The sequence below is a fragment of the Cyprinus carpio genome, chromosome B20 (genome assembly GCF_018340385.1).
Source record: "Cyprinus carpio isolate SPL01 chromosome B20, ASM1834038v1, whole genome shotgun sequence".
Lineage (NCBI taxonomy): Eukaryota > Metazoa > Chordata > Actinopteri > Cypriniformes > Cyprinidae > Cyprinus > Cyprinus carpio.
Window position 1 is genome coordinate 23,030,849 of NC_056616.1, and position 14,955 is coordinate 23,045,803.

The 14,955-nt window shown below is 34.9% G+C and overlaps 1 long non-coding RNA gene across 1 annotated transcript; it reads left to right on the forward strand.

Annotated features, from left to right (window-relative positions):
* The first annotated feature begins 8,622 nt into the window (after positions 1–8,622).
* On the forward strand, positions 8,623–13,825 carry LOC109077141. The gene is made up of 3 exons (XR_006157552.1): positions 8,623–8,667; positions 8,961–9,116; positions 13,749–13,825. It is a non-coding gene; the product is annotated as an uncharacterized LOC109077141 (long non-coding RNA).
* Positions 13,826–14,955: the final 1,130 nt, after the last annotated feature.

Sequence of the window (14,955 nt, forward strand, 5' to 3'; positions counted from 1 at the left end):
AATAGGCTACAAGTGAGTTCAGCATTCATAACTCACAGTTTTATGTGTTAAGAATAAGCGTTCATATATTTTACTGATTGAAATAACAAGTCAAGCTTCATCCTTCGCTTCCAGCCTCCAGGTGCAGACAAACACCTGAACATCCTGCGTGCATACGATACTTGAATTTTAAGTAAACGCCTCTCATCATCACATCACGAGACTGAAACCTTTTTACCAATCTTTTTTAGTTGTTAGTATGAAATCCAGTGTAGTCAATCCTGTACTTGTTTGTCTTGGCAGCAAGGCCGTGTTCATTAGCGCCGAAGTCAATAGCAGCTCTTAATGCATCTCGACTCAGATTAAAGGGTTAGTTTAGCATTGAAAGTCTAACGCGTAGGTCAGGATTTGCGGGCTGTCTGGATTACAAGGGTTAACAGGCGACTTAACCGAATCAACTTAACCAGATTAACCAGATTTCCGCCTGATTATTCTAATATGCTTAGATGATGACTGGTGTGAAGACTCTCGCTCTCACGCACACGCCGCTCTAGAGGACCTATAAACTTCCCTATTAGCTGCTTCAGTTAAAATGGCATTTGTGCAGTATTTTATCAGGCAGTTGACAAGTGAATTAGAGTTGGCTGTTAGCGCCGTTGAGCTTTATGACAATAGCCTTAGGGTCTCGCTAAAGATCGCTGCACCGCCCTGCTCAGCCCGCGCCGCTGCGCTCGGCGCGCTAACCGCTGACGCTCAAACCGAAGTGACATGCTGTCATAACAATAGTTTACAAAAACGTGAAGTACTGTGTTTGGGCAGAAAAAGCCAGGGAGTTTTAACTTGTGCGTCTGTCTCTTTTTTCTCTCTCTCCCTCTCGCGACATCCCATTTGCGTTCTGACAGTTTTGGGTGTTTTTATGTGTGCTAATGCTCCGCTCTCTCATCTGCCTCCATACATAAAATGCTAATACAGCAATCGTTATTTGTAAATGGTGCGCGTGTTTTTATTTTGGCCAGATTGGTTCGGGTTGCTTTCACAGAACTGTCTCCTTCTATGTTGTAAAGGTAAATATAGTGAAATATTGAACAATCCAGCAGCACAAAAAATGTACACGCAAAAAAAGTTTTCTATCTCTCACCAACACACAAAATACATCAAAGTATGGTTCTTTCTTATTGGTATTCTCTGAACGCCTCTAAAGGTACTGAGGTGTGAGGTCGCAGTGAGGTCTGTAACCCCTCACACACACACACACACGCACAGGCTTACAGAGTCCAAATGAATTCACACACTGTCATACACAAAGACAGACAGATGTATTGTATATTGTGTGTGTGTGTGTGTGTGTGTGTACCTGGCTGCTCTGTGAAGTCTTTAATGGGATTTTGCCTCAGGCTGTTTTATTAAGATGTTGCTTTCTGCTGCCTGTGCAGCTGACACCATTCCCCCCCCCACCCCAAAGACACACACACACACACACACACACACACACACACTCCCCTCAGACCCCACCTCCAAACGTACACACACACTCACTCATCCCTCTGAAATGTTTGCCACACTGCAGTCCTCGCTCTCATTCTGAGGCCTGTGTGTGTGTGTGTGTGTGTGTGTGTGTCTGAGTCAGGGGTCGTTATTTCAGTGTATATATTTTTCTGAACAACTCAGACAGGATCAGTTTAAGTATAACTGTGTTAACATCTTTTGATGGGTGAGAATGTGTCTATGCTCCAAAATTATTTGGGCCTAAATTTAAGATTTATGTATTTGAATTGCATAAACTTCCATTTGGATTACAGTTTTCACACAAACAAACTAATGTGCTTAATGTGATACAGGTCAGATTTCTGTATAAACTGAATGATATATTATGTGTATCAGTAACCATGTTTATATATGAATCATCATTAAATCCAACTGGTTTCCATCTCATACATTGTTTCTTTACCCGTTTCATTCATGTATGACTTGTTAATTATGCATCATATATTCATTATATTTATCATATATATAAATATATGAAATATACAGTATATATCATATATTTATTTAAATATTGGTCACATTAAAATTGTGTCTTAAATTTAGGCCTAGATGTTTTTGTGTGGGTGAGTTTATTTGTACTCGGTGAATGGTTTCCTTTAGGATTTGAGTTGTATTTGGCTTGTAACACCTTGAAATAAATGTCAAATTTTGCAGTAGAAAGACTAAAATAGTATTTTCTAATATTCCAATAATTTTTGTTATATTGAAAAGTAAGTTTATGGGTTGGGTAAGGTTTATATAGCTAAGGAAACTGATAGTATGTGTGTCCTCACATGGAGCGGACTTCAAATAATAAAAAAAGCAGCATGTGATACATGTGAGCATGTGTGTGCATGGCTACAGTGTCAGGCTGATTGTGCTGTCAGGGTTCGAGATGCTCAATGAGCTTCCTGTTTGTCTCGCTCTGGGCGCCATGTTCATCTGCAGACACTGACTGAGTGTCCCGTCTCTCTCTCTCTCTGTGTCTCTCTTCTCTGCTGTATCCCTGAGGCCTATAGATTGTGCAGAGCATCCTGCATTCAGCAGCTTAAAGACACCGGGAGAGACTGCGAGGCTGGAAAGTAAGGGACACAAAAGAGTGACAGGAAGATGGAGGAAAAAAAGAAAAGAGTGCATAACAGGGAAAAAGTGTTCAGTTAAGCTCTTTCTCTAACACACACACAGACACACACAGACACACAGAGCGAGTTTGCTGGACACTGATGCTTTGTGACATCTCAGCACTTTGTCTGACATTTTAAATATGAGGTTGAGACCCCGGTCAGGGGCGGAGCCTCAGAACAAACACACACATATAAATAAGAGAGAGACTATAGAGCGCAATAGTAACCACCCATTTTTTTAGTGGCTTTGGCTCCAGAAGTATTTTTCAAATACATTTTCTCCATGGAGATTCAAAGTAATAAACCAGATCAACAAGCTCAGAAACTGACATTACAAACTTTGATTTGATGCAAAATTATTCATAATCGTAGGGAAAACATATTTGAATGTTGACAGTCATTAAATTACATTAAGAGCAATTAGCAATTAATACAGAAGTTGCTAATCCATGAAGCAGCAGTACTAATGTGTATGACAGCACACACACACACACAGTGTGACTGGTGGAGACTCTTCAGAGGAAGAAACATCAGTCAGTATCGATTGTACTTTAATTTCTGCAGTCAGCCTTAGGCCTCAATCACACGCCACATTTACAACTAAAGACACACAAACACACTACATTTACACATGAGCTTAGCAGAAACATACACTCATGTGATGTGTCAGATTACCGTTATTCAGTCTATTAGTTTCTTTTTGTTTTGTTTTAATGTTGAAAGGAACTGACAAAAACATTTTTTAGAATTCATTTATGAATAGAAAGTTTAAAAGAACAGTATTTATTTGAAATAAATCTGGTAAAAATATTTTTTAAAAATACATTTCTTAAAAAAAAGAAAAAGCCGGCGCCCCCAAACATTTAGAAATATAATAATTAAATTAAATTAAATTCAAGTTTATTTGTATAGTGCCTTTCACAATACAAATTGTTGCAAAGCAGCTTTACAGGAAATTAAGTTTCTACAATATATTTAGTAGAAGCTTGTCAGTGGTGACAAATTGTCAAATTGATGTACATATGGCAGAAATGTACGGTAAAATTCAGTTAATGACGAACACTATTAACAGCAATGATTAAATGTTGCAGTCTTGTAGCAAACTTGTTACAGAACTTGTAGCAAAATTTGCTAGTTAATGTTGTTTCAGGGTTGGCATCATCTGAGGTCCTCTGAGGGGTTTGCATCATCTCTTCTTAGGTGTTTGGTCATCTCAGGTCTTTGTAAGGGCTGGATCCAGACTGAAACTTATTGCATATTGAAAATAGCAGAGGACCTAGGACAGATCCTTGTGGCACTCCATATTTTACTGGTGATAAATGAGATGACTCTGCATTTAAATAAACAAAGTGGTAGCAATCGGACAGGTAGGATCCAAACCATCTTAAAGCGTGCCTTTGAATACCTGTATAGTTTTGTAATCGATCTACTGTATGAGTATGTCATGATCTATAGTGTCGAACGCAGCACTAAGATCCAGTAAAACTAACAATGAGATGCAGCTTTGGTCTGACGCAAGAAGCAGTAGTAATTTGTCATTTTAACAAGTTCAGTTTCTGTGCTATGGTGAGGCCTGAAACCTGACCAAAATTCTTTATAGAGATAGTAATTCTGACTTTGAATTACGGTAGAGTTTTTAAATCTTTTTATGAGTTTTTAGTGATAAACAGAAGATTTGAAATGGGTCTGTAATTTGGCAGTTCATTATGATCTAGTTGTGGTTTCTTAATAAGAGGCTTAATAACCGCCAGCTTGAATGGTTTTGGGACGTGACCTAAAGATAACGACGAGTTAATAATATTGAGAAGCGTTTTTTCTCTTTTAGTAATTTAGTGGGTACAGGATCTAATAAACATGTTGTTGGTTTAGATGCAGTGATACGTTTATTTAGCTCTTCCTGTCCTATTGTTTTAAAGCATTACAGTATATCTTTGGGTGCGATGAATGAAGCTGAAGTACTAGACGCTGTAGAATCTAAATTTGTTATTGTATTTCTGATGTTATCTTTTTTATCAGTGAAGAAATTCATAAAGTCATTACTATTAAACTGTGAGGGAATATTTAGATCGGGTGGCGTCTGGTTATTTGTTAATCTAGCCACTGTGCTAAATAAAAACCTTGGATTGTTTTGGTTGTTTTCTATGAGTTTGTGGATATGCTCGGCTCTGGCAGTTTTTAGAGCCTGTCTATAGCTGGACATACTGTTTTTCCACACAATACTAAAAACTTCTAAGTTAGTTTTTCTCCATTTGCGCTCAAGACTACGAGTTTCTTTCTTGAGAGCGTGGGTATTACTGTTGTACCATGGCACAGTACGTTTTTTTCTCTAACCTTTTTCAATTTGATGGGGGCAACAGCTGCTAATGTATTAGAGAAGATAGTGCCCATGTTGCCAGTCATTTTGTCTAGTTCATGTGTATTTATGGGTACACAGAGCAGTTGAGATAAATCAGGCAGGTTATTTGCGAATCTGTCTTTGGTGGCTGGAACAATAGTTCTGCCTGGACGATAACGCGAAGCTATATAGTTATTATCATCAATATGCAGAACGCACAATGCAAGGAAATGGTCAGTAACATCATCACTTTGAGGTACAATATCTATATCAGTAAGATCATGCGATATAATTAAATCTAGTGTATGATTAAAATCTTGAGTGGGCCCGGTGATGTTTTGCTTGACTCCAAAACAGTTTATTAGGTCAGTAAACGCAAGTCCTAATGCATCATTTGTATTATCAACGTGAATTTTAAAATCTCCAACAATTAGTGCTTTATCAACATTTACCAATAGGTCTGAGAGGAAATCTGCAAATTCTTTTAGGAAATCTGAATATGGCCTTGGCAGTCTATACACAATAATTATGTCATTTAATTTATTATTTATTACTAATATTGCAATTAGTATGTCAAGTTATTAGTCACAAGTATGACTAGTACCTTTAAAGCAAGTGGTTTGTATCACGATGATATGTTTATTGCTACTGTATACATATGTGTGTATCATTCAAAAGTTTGGGGGTTTCTTTTTGAAATTAATACTTTTATTCAGCAAGGACACATAAAATTGATGAAAAGTGACAGTAAAGACATTTATAATGTTATAAAAGATTGCAGTTTCAGATACTGTTATTCATCAAATGATCCTGACAAAAATATGAAGACTGATAATACTAAATGTTTTTGATCAGCAAATCAGCACATTTTAATGAAATCTGAAGAATCATGTGACACTGAAGTCTGGAGTAATGATGCTGAAAATTCAGCTTTGAATCACAGGAATAAATTACATTTTGAAATATATTCAAATCAGAAAACAGTTATTATAAATTGTAATAATATTTCATAATATTACTGTTATTTACTGTATTTTTGATCAAATATATGCAGCCTTGGTGAGCCGAAGAGATTTATTTCAGAAAAATATATTTTGAACTGTAGTGTATATGTGTGTATATATTTATACACACAAACAAAATCCATAAAATCTATTCAAGATATAATTATAAATAGACATTTTTATTTAATTTAGGATGCTGCCTGTAAGACTAGACACTAGAGTTTGAGTTTCTGGCTCAATTTGTATGCTGCATACTAGTGTACTACTCTTACTATCTATGCCGTATAAAGATATTGCAGAAATAGTATGCTGAGCCAGACTCTCACTTCATCTTCCTTTCTGCGTCTTTGTCTTCCATTTTTCCTTTCTGCTAGTTTCTGTCAGGATGTGAGCGAAACGGAGGGACGGGAGGAAGAGATGATTACAGCAGTGTAACTTCGGAGCAAAAGGACAGCGAGAGACGTTTCTGAAGCATTGAAGGAGATACGCGCATGAGAGAGAGAGAGAGGAAGCGAAGGGTCGATTTATCTTATATTGACAGGAGCGGCTTCAAACGATGACCTTGAGGACTAATGAGAGTAAATGAGTGAAATATTTTTCACTTTTAAAAAGTGAAACTATAATCAAATGGAAGTCTGAAAGATGGACTAATGAGCTTCAGCGATGATGAAAGCGTGCGAGAGAGAGAGAGCGAGGGATACGGACTGATAGAACGAGAGAGAGAGAGAGAGAGGTAGTCATCTGGCAGAGCCTGCAGTGTCAGGCCCTCACTCCTGCCATCTCATTAGCTGACCTGACGACTGCCTGATTAGAATACGTTTGATGAAAATTTCAAGGATCCCCCCCTCAACATTTGAAAATTTTTGGTGTGATTTAATAAATATTGCACAACTTTTTTTTTTTTTTGAAACAGAGAAACTGGGAGGTAATTAATTACGATTAAAGCAGTCTGGACCGAGTTGATTTACCGTCATTATTCGCCCCGAAATCAACAAATATATTCAAAACGTGGAGACAGAAATGGACATATATTCAGACGCACACATCCAGAAACTTGTTGCGCACACACTTGCATGCCAGACGTTATTTCACTCAACACAAACTGAATTTGTACCCTTCAAAATTAATTGAACATCTTATTTCAAGCTGTCAAGTTTCTTCTTGATGCTTCGTTCTTTGGTATTTTCATGCTGGTTTGCAAAACATCTTTCAGCGCATTAGTGCCACCAAATGGCTTAAGCGCATTTAGTGGCATGGTGTTGAAGTAATCTGGCTAGAGTGGATTTGGTGTTTGTTTGGTGATTTGCTTGTTGTTGTGGCTTTAGGAACAGTGTTGCTTGTTTTTAATGCTGTTTTCAGTGAAGTAAAACACTAATGTGCCTTTGTAAAAAAAATTTTTGAATCAGCTGATTAAAAATCTCATGGAATTGACTGGGCACTTTTTTTTCCTCTCTTTCAGATATTTTCACATTGCCGAAAAACTTCAGGCTCCCACAACTATGTGAACCATCATGATCGGTCTGTTATTGTGGTAATAATTTAATAATAATTTAATATTTATTCACCTTTAAGCAGCATGTGTGTGTGTGTGTGTGTGGTGTGTGTGTGTGTGTGTGTGTGTGTGTGTGTGTGTGTGTGTGTGTGTAGTTTGGGGTCAGTAAGAAATTAGTACTTTAATTTTAGAAATTAAATTAGCTTTTATTCAGCTACGATGCTTTAAGTGGATCAAAAGTGACAGTAAAAACATTTGTAATGTAATGTAAAATTATATTTCCAATAAACGCTGTTCTTTTGAACATACTATTTATCAAAGAATCATGGAAAAATATCATGGTTTGCACCAAAATACTAAGCAGCACAACTGTTTTCAACATTGATAATAATAAGAAATGTTTTAAAATAATACATTAAATTAAATTTAATTAAATAATCAAGTAATTATTGTATTTAGGTAAGGATGCATTAAATTGATCAAAAGTGACAGTAAATACACTAATTTACTATGTATATATATATATATAACTTATTATATTTCAAATATGTTTTTACACTAACATATTCAATATTACATATACAAATATATTGAACTAAATATATTTAAATATATTTTATTTTAATGATTTTCAATACATTTAAATATATTAAATTATTAAATACATATGCATATTAAACATGCAGATTAAATTGACCAAAAGTAACAGTAACAACATTTACAGTGTTAGAAAATATTTATATTTAGTTCTTTTGAACTTTCTAAGAATCCAAGAAAAGATTAAATCTGTTTTCAAAAATCTGTTTTTGTTTTTAACATTGATGATAACAATAAATGTTTCTTGAGCAGCAAATCAGCATATTAGAATGATTTCTGAAGATCATGTGATACTGAAGACTGGAGTAATAATGCTGAAAATTCAGCTTTGATCACAGGAATAAATGACATTTTACGATATATTCAAATGGAAAATAGTTATTTTAAATTGTAATGATATTTCACAATATCGCTGTTTTACTGCATTTTTGATCCAATAAATGCATCCTTGGTGAGCAGAATAGACTTTAAGACAGAAACATTAGAAAAAATCGTACCAACCCCATTATAGTAGCATGCATTGATATGATAGCTCTAAGCTAATTTTCATTCTGTATGTTTGATCCAGGTATAATGTAGGCCGCTATTGAGGGTCAACTTGGAAAATTACAGGTTGGTGACTTTATTTTTCTTCTTTAAAGCTGCATGAAGTGCATCCTTTTCTCATTTAAAAAAAAGTTTAATTATATGCAGTGACACCGGCTCAACCAATGGTGTGAGTTTGGGGGCGGGGCTTTCTGAATGCTGACGCTAACAGTCTTCACCTTTAAATCCATTCTTGATCACAAACACTCACAATTCATCCACATCAGCATCCCTCAGTGTGTTTCTAGTTCACCTAAACGGTTTGTTTAAGCGGCTGCTCTCAGTAAGCACTCGTTCTCTGGTCCGATTCATTTGTGCAGAGTCAATTCCCTGCGGAAGATCTAGGAGGAGCTGTTTGTTGGGCTGGAGGAACTGCCCTGTGGCGGCTCTTTGAGAGGTTAAGCTGGAGATTGTCATTGCCCAAGGTGAACTGGCTTTCAGTGGTAACTGGGTGGAAACTAGAAAGACGAGTTCAGGTCAGTTATAAATGATAACAGCTCCGTGTGGTGCCACATACACACACCAAAACAATTAATAATAGAAAATATTCTCTCTAATTGTTGGGCTTTAATTAATGAGCCCTAACCTTCGGAGAGAGGGAAATTATTCATGTATCCGGTCCAAAATATGAATATGCAAATGTCACCCCTGGAGGACAGCACACAATGACAAACCAATGTCTATATTTTTATATTTTCATTTGTTTTATTCATCCCCCCGTAGACACTGACGATACTGAAAACAGCCACAGGTGGTGACGGCTAATGTGCAACTTCCCCGCCAATCCAAACGATCCCTCGCTTTTGTGCTTTTTCCCTCACATCTATAAGTCATAATTATATCAAGTTCGCATAAAAAATCGTTTCCCTGCATGAGACGAGGTTGAAGTTAAAACGTGACCCTTTTCTGGCCCGAGAGGACGTACGCGGTTACGAACAAACTATTTGACACGATACATCCAGCAGCGTACATTTACAGCTGCCGACACACGCTTCTACAAACACGTACTTGCTGTTTACTAATTCATTTGCGGCAAGAAAATTTCTCTCTTTACTCTCAGGCTGCAGTGTTAAATACCCGGCCTTGAGAAATCAGACCATCAGCCTCTGAGCAACAGGAGCTGCAACTAAATTAGTATGCCATTAGCATGTTTTATTTCTTTAGGTGAGGAATTACATTTGAATATTAATTTGACTGCATGTTTAAAGGCAGTGCTTACCGGATCTCCATAAATTAGCTTTAATATGTGGATTAGCCCTTTAGCATCATACGCCAGTGCGAGGCAAGAGACAAGACTATAGTGTCTGAAGTGAGTGTGTTGCTGTATCTCGGATCGCCACGAGCGGGACGTCGGGATCGTGACCCGTCAGGTCCTGTTCCCTAAAGCTGTGTATGATCGGTGTGTGATAGCAATAACGCCTGGAAGTCTGTCACAGCTTCAACATTTCAAAGTGCTTCATGTAGGCCTGATTGTTTTTGCATACTTTATTGCCAAAGCATCTATACACATGGATGAATAAAGTGTCAAAAATAGTCATAAAATATTCTTTAAACAATACTGAAGGTTGACTTATGATTTAATAACAATTTAATTTTTTAATGCATTTAATTCAGGTTTATTTTAGTATTGAGATGCTGTTATAATTTATTAATACTTACTCAGTTCTTTATTTTAATATCTTCAGTTTTTTATTTAGTTATAGTAATTTTGTAGAATTTTATGTGTCTTGCCTTTGCAATTAGCTGAAATACAAAAGTTATTTTTATTAAGTTATGTTAATTATGTTTTTAGTTTATTAACTATAATAACCCTGGTTTATTTTTTTGACATTCTACAAATTAATTCAGACCTGACTGGAACTGATGTGCAAGTGGCAAAAACATCATGTTTGAATGTTATTTTTCCATTGAACACACATATAGTGCAAAAAGATATTTTGAAAGTCAAAAGGCTCCAAACAACATTAAAACATTTTTCAATTTTTATTTTATTTTATTTTATTTTATTTTATTTTATTTTATTTTATTTTATTTTATTTTATTTTATTTTATTTTTATTCATTTTTTTATTTTTTTTTTATTTATTTTAATTTGTTTTCCTTTTTATTAAATTTATAATAAATGTAATTTAATTTAAGAAGTAGATGTTATTTTATTTGAACTGAATATTTACGAAGACATGAAAAACTCTATATTATTTTGTTGTGCAAACAGGTCTTGAATATGATGTTCAAAGGGGCTGGTTTCTGAGGGCAAGACACTCAGAAATGAATTTGGCTGCAACAGATGCACAACTGCCCTCTCTCAGTAACGCTTGCATTTGATGTTTTTAAGAAGTGAACAAGATTTGTTTTCTCTCTTATTTTTCAAAACTTGTCATGTAATTTTTTTTTCTCCAAGGACACGTCTAAGTTCTAACACGTCTGTGAAAGTGTGCATCATTTGAAAAGCATTACATGTTTTAAGCATTATATTTGTGTTCTGATAAACGTCTTAAAGAGGGCAGACACTATATTCATTAGCATTACATCTGCTGAACGTTGTTCAAATGTTTGACAGGAAACATTTTTGCAATGTTTTGCAGCCATGTTTTACAGAATATACTATTTTGTACTAAAAATCTTTTTCATCACTTGAAAAATAAATAAATGAATAAAATATAAATATTAGATGAAAAGCTTAAACTTTAAAAAAAACTTAAAGAAAAAAAGGAAATGTTGCCTTGGCAACTAATTAAAATAAAATACATTTAAGTACATACACTTAAAAAAAAAGAAATAACCAAAATAAAAAGAAATAAATAAATCTATTAAAAATACTAAAACTGCTAAAATTAAAACTGAAGTGAAAATAAAGCTAAATAGAAATATATAAAACGAATAAAATGACAAATGCACAACAAATTTACTGAAACTTAAACTAAGATAAAATATTAAAATAACAATTGATCAGGCTGATACACACGTTTATACTGTACAATCTTTCAGTGTTGATGACTCATCTTACACTAATGCATCTAATTTATTTGCTCTCTAAAATGAGAATGTGCTTTCACTAGCAATAGCAAGTCTTGGTAAATGGCTTTGATATGAACTAAAAAGGCTGTTGTGCATTTAACAAAAAAAGGCTTTTGACATGTTCCAACCCCATCTTCCTGTTTTAATAGGAAATACAGGAACACAAGAAACAAAAATGTGAGTAACTATCAGTCTTTACGTAATCATGGCGCCCATTAGCATGCTGGAAACCACAACCTGAGGTGATCACCGTGGTCAAGGGATGAGACAACAAGTGGTAATAGCTTGAAAAGGAGGGTATAATTGGTTATAAAGAAAACAAAGCAAAAGAAAGAGGGAGATGAAGAGCGGCAGACAGCAGTAGAGGGAGAGCTGAACTAAGGGATAGGAGATATGTCTGGATGAGTGTGTTAGAACCAAGGCCTCGGGCCATTCTGAGAGCGAGAACCGTAACCTGCCTAAGGGAAGAGGGACTAGCCTCTGCTAACACAGGTGAGTGCATGCAGTTTTAATACGGCTGCTATAAACATCATTATACACCCTTAGCACAGGCTTCAGAAGTATTTACAAGGCTCTAAATATCTCCATCTTTTATGAAGCCTTATGAGCACCTCATATACTGTAGGCATTATACTGACTTTTTGTGTGACACGATAACTTCAGAAAGGCTACACTGTGAATATATATATTTTTTTGAATTGTCCATAAAACAATGATTTTTGGAGTAGGTAGTTTCTGAGTAGTAAAGTAAATCCTACTCCAAATTTTTCTTAGTTGCGATATCTGTATGTATAGAGCAATATGCATTTTGTTTCTCAGGTTGTAGTTTCCGGCATGCAAATGACAGAGCAAATTAAGCAACACCAAGATTCCTCTGTTAATGTATTTTTGGATAAAACACCAAGCAATATATACATATATATATATATATATATATATATATATATATACAGTATAACACCAAGATAATGGGTTTGATTACCATGGAATATGGTAGTAGTCTCAGCTTTTAGTTTCCAGCATGCAAATGTGTAAAATTATGTAAAGACTGATAGTTAAAGCACGTCTGCATGTGGTTGTCTTTCCTCTGTTAATGTATTTTCTGATAAAACATCAAACAACACCAAGATTGTGGGTTCATTTCCCAAGATATCTGGTGGTGGTCTCAGATTTTAGTTTCCAATATGCAAATGTGTGAAATTATGTAAAGATTGATAGTTAAAGCACTTTGGCAAATTTTGTTTTAACAGGAAATACGACAAAAGACCAAAAGAAAAAAAAAACAAGCAACAACCAAGATTGTTGGTTTGATTCCCTGGAAATCTGGTATTCTCAGGTTTTAGCTTCCAGCATGTAAATGTATGAATTATTAAAGCGCTTCTGTGCTTTAACGTTGTTTTAACAGGAAATTCAACAACAACAACAAAAAAAATCAGGCACAAGATAGTTGTTTTGATACCCTTTCTCTCTGTTAATGTATTTTGTGTTAAAACAGGATATTTTGATGAAACATCTCGAAGAGCCATTTTTTTTGAAATTGTCAGTAGCAGTTTACAAAGCTTTCCTGGAGCTCAAATGGTAATGCATATATACATGAATGCTAATGATCTTAATTAATTTTTCATTGTGAAGGTTGACTGTACTGTTTGTTGTGCAGGTAGCAGGCTGACCCAACAAACTACATTTCCCATCATTTCCTTTTGCAGCACAGGAATGAGTTATCACTCCAGAGATTTAATGGAGTTCACATTTATGTTTTATTTAAACATCAAAATTGTCTGAGAAGGCTCTTTGAAAATTATCTTTTAAAGAATAAAAATAGATAAAATCAGCGTTTTTTTTTTTGTTTGTTTTTTTTACAAAACTTTTATTTTACATTTTTTAATATTATTTATACTTTATTTTAGCTTTATTTCAATTATCAAAAATGTAATAGTTTGATTTTTAGTTAACAACAACAACAACAATGCTCTCCAATTGCTGTCTATTGAATTTCATTGCAGTGTAAGGAAAACATTATTATAGAGATCTCACTATGAAATTTGTTAGCTGACACGGTCATGTGGCTCATAAATGCATGTTTCTCCACAGGATGAGCTCTGCGGCTTGGGCTTGTGCTGTGGTTGAGCTGGTAAACCCATGAGGTGAGCAGATCCAAACCCCTGACACGCATGAGAGATGCTTGTTTATCTAACGATTCGTCTGTGAGCTTTACGAGAGCGTTGTTTGAGGAACGCACTGGATTGTGATCTTAAGCAGGTAGTTTTCACGAGATAAACACAGGATTTCCTCAGATCTGACAGGGCTGATTTTAAAAATCTTTCTGAATGTCGATTACAGAGATCTTAAATATTGATGGACAATCCAACGTCAAAGTGTCTCTGTGAGGAAACCCCAGCTCTCATATGAAGGCCTAAAGAAATCCTCTAATTCCAAAAGCATCTGAAAGTATATAATTTAAAGAAAAAGTGAGGCACAAAGCATGCTCTGTAAATGTAAAAAAATTGATTTAGCAGTAAATCCATCCAATTAACACATGCACTCATTATTAAGTAATTAGTAGGGCTTGTTAAGATCATCTATTGCTAAGAGCATCTATTGTTCCTAATTAGGTTAAGTAGTTTGAACAACCTCCTACACTAAAAAATTGGTGTAGAAACATTTTTCATTTTTAAATTTCACAACCAATTAAAAAGGAAACAGCAAATAACGCCTTGAATTAAATTTAAATTTGAAGTTAAATACTGTTTTCTTTCTAAAAGATACTTCCGTAATCTATGTTTTATGTTTAATTTCAAAAATAATTTTCTACTGTTCAAAATTGTTCAGCTTTTGACAAATGCTTTTACATTTAGCAGACCTTTTCATGCAAAACATTAAAAAATAATAATAATAATTCATGCATTCCCTGGGAATTGAACCCATGACCTTGCTGTTATTAGTGCAGGGTTTTTCTGTTTGAGCTGCAGAAAAAACTTTACCATTGAACTTTTTGTGCATTTGTGCAACAGAATTGATGCCTTAAACTATGCAACTTCTTGAGCTGAGGTGTGCATTTACTCTTCAAAGAGATCAGACTTGTTGCATGTGTTAAAATGTAGAATATTTTGGGCATTTTTATTGTAATTTAATTTGATTTCACCTACACAAATGGTTAGAAACGTAAAAATTTAAATGTTGTCATTTACTCATCTTCACGTCAAACAAAACTAAACACTAAGACATTTTTCTTGAGCTCCAAGAAAGAAACTTAGTAACCACTCAAAACACAGCTCACCTTTTTTCCTCAGAAAATGTT